The sequence below is a fragment of the Mustela erminea genome, chromosome 11, assembly GCF_009829155.1.
Source record: "Mustela erminea isolate mMusErm1 chromosome 11, mMusErm1.Pri, whole genome shotgun sequence".
NCBI classification, from domain to species: domain Eukaryota; kingdom Metazoa; phylum Chordata; class Mammalia; order Carnivora; family Mustelidae; genus Mustela; species Mustela erminea.
This window is the reverse complement of record NC_045624.1, coordinates 6,987,806-6,990,610: the sequence shown is the minus strand read 5'-3', so window position 1 is coordinate 6,990,610 and position 2,805 is coordinate 6,987,806.

Genomic DNA, 2,805 nt, shown 5'->3' with positions numbered 1-2,805 from the left:
TAAAGGGTCAACAAGAGAGTGCTTTGAGGGCTCGGCTGCAGGTGGCTGTGATTGGTCCGCCCCCCATGTCGGGGAAGGCCTATTTAGCATCAAACCAAGGAAAGAAAAGAGAAAGGCCAGGGGCATTTTGATGCAAACCAATGAAATTACTCTTTGAACTATGACTATGAATGATAGTTAAATGGCATATGTGTGTTTAAAAAAGATAAGAAAAGGTTATCATTGCACAATCCCGTCTTTTGAAAGAGGCCAGCAAGTGGATGGGTGGAGTGGATGGGGTCGATCTGATTCGAATCTAATTAAATCACTGGAATATCACCACAGACTTAACGGTAGTTGTCTCTAGAAAGCACTATGGATTCTGTATGACTTTTCCAAAATTCAGGTCATTCTAAATTTCTTTTAAATATTTTATTTATTTATTAGACAGACAGAGATCACGAGTAGGCAGAGAGAGAGGAAGGGAAGCAGGCTCCCTGCTGAGCAGAGAGCCCGATGCGGGACTCGATTTCAGGACCCTGAGATCATGACCTGAGCCGAAGGCAGAGGCTTAACCCACTGAGCCACCCAGGCGCCTCCAGATCATTCTGAATTTTTAAGGTAAAAAAATATAAATATAGTTGACCTTTGCGCAACATGGATTTGAACTCCTTGGGTCTACTTATATGCCATTTTTTTTCTTCAATAAATGCAGTACAGTATTGTGAATGTATTTTTTGTTCCTTACGATTTTCTTAATAACAATTTTCTTTATCTTATTTTATTATAAGGATACTTATATAATACATTTACAAAATATGTTAATTGACTGTTTACACTATGGGTAAAGCTTCTGGTCAACAGTGGGCTAGTAACAGTCAAGTTTTGGGGTGTCAAAAGTTAATCGCAGATTTTTGATGGCACAGGGACATCAGTGCCCCTAACCGCCAGGTTGCTCAGGGTCAGCTGTGTCTGTGTGTGTGTGTGTGTGTGTGTGTGTGTGTGTGTGCCATGCAAAATAAGATTTTTACAATGATCTTTTGTTTAGACTGTTAAAGTCCAGGGGCGCCTGGGTGGCTCAGTGGGTGAAACCCTCTGCCTTCGTTTCAGGCATCATCCCAGGGTCCTGGGATCGAGCCCAGCATCGGGCTCTCTGCTCAGTGGGAAGCCTGCTTCCCCCTCTCCCTCTCTGCATGCCTCTCTGCCTACTTGTGATCTCTCTCACTCTGTCAAATAAATAAATAAAATCTTTAAAAAAAAAAACTGTTAAAGTCCAGATAACTCAAAGTGCTTCTGCTCTGACTTGGTGTCTAACACCTTTGGTGAAGGCTGCGTGTGAAGCTAGTATCAGGAGGAAAAACCCATTTGGAAGGGAAAATAAAAAAGGAAAGTCCAGACTGGGACCAAATAGAGATGTCGGTTGAGAAATACATAAGAGGAAAGACTGTGCCCGCTGACTGGTGAGGGTGAATTGAGCGCAAAGCAGTATAGTTACCGCTCGATTCACTTGACAGAAGGTGGGGAAGACTTCGTAGGGAGACACACTTATAATCCATCCACGTGGTTTAGGGAAAATGTAATGAGATTTGGTATGTCCTTAGAGATTAAGATTTGGCGATCGGGCGTGATCGCAGTAGATCGTCTGTCTTTTGGTCAAGCGAAGGATGACATCAATGAGTGCTGTGGTTCAGGGAGCCTAAATGCAAGCACAGCCTCCACGCAAGGCCACTCCCGCCCGTGTGCCATGACCCGCAGGAGAAAGGGCACTTCCGGGTCCAAACGCCACCTGGCCCTGGGAGCTGGGACTCCAGCCGCTGAACAATGACCAGCCAGGTTTTCAGGCTTTCGTTTCTAAACATTCAACAGGTCACTTCTGTTTGTTTGGTTGGTTGCTCGGTTGCTTGGTTGCTATTTTTATCAATACTTCTGACTTCATTACCTTCCTTAGCCTTAAAGCTGGTTAGACATGTAGCCTTTTCAGATTGGCTTATTTCACTTAGTAATCCGCATTTACTTTTTTCCTCCATGTCTTCTCATGGCTTGGTAGCTCTTTTCTTTTTTCTTCTTTTTGGTAGTTCATTTCTTTTCTTTTCCATACTGAGTAATATTCCATTGGCTGAGATGCCAGAGGAATTTAGCCATTCACTTACTGAAAGTTACTTTGGTTGCTTCCAAGTTTTGGCAATTATGAAAATAGCTGCTATAAAGATCCATGTGCAGGGACGTCTGGGTGGCTCAGTTGGTTAAGCGGCTGCCTTCAGCTCAGCTCAAGATCCCAGGGTCCTGGAATCGAGCCTCACATCGGGGTCCCTGCTTAGCAGAGCGTCTACTTCTCCCTCTGCCTCTGCCATTCCCCCTGCTCGTGCTCTCTTTCTCCTCCCTCTCTGACAAATAAATAAAATCTTAAAAAAAATAAAAAAGTTCCAGATGCAGGTTTTTCTGTGGACATAAGTTTTCAGTTCTCTTGGGTAAACACCCAGGAGCTGATTGCTTGAATGAAAATAAAATATCTGTTCTACAAAAAGTGTCAAACCAAAATTAACATTGAATATTTTCTGAACGTAGTTTTAAATCTTTTAGACAAAAAGACCTAAAATGGCAAGAATCCTTATACCCACAATGCAGTGTATTTGATTTGTGCTTCATAATCTCCCTCCCCAAGAAGTAACTGTTATCTTAAATTGCCCATTAACCCTTCCCTGGGATTTACTACTTTACATATGTATTTCTAAATAAAACACAGTATTTTCCGCATGTTTATCACTTTATATGAGGCGCGTTACGTACGTGTGTATTCTTGCCCAAACCATCTTCCTTCCCCTCCCC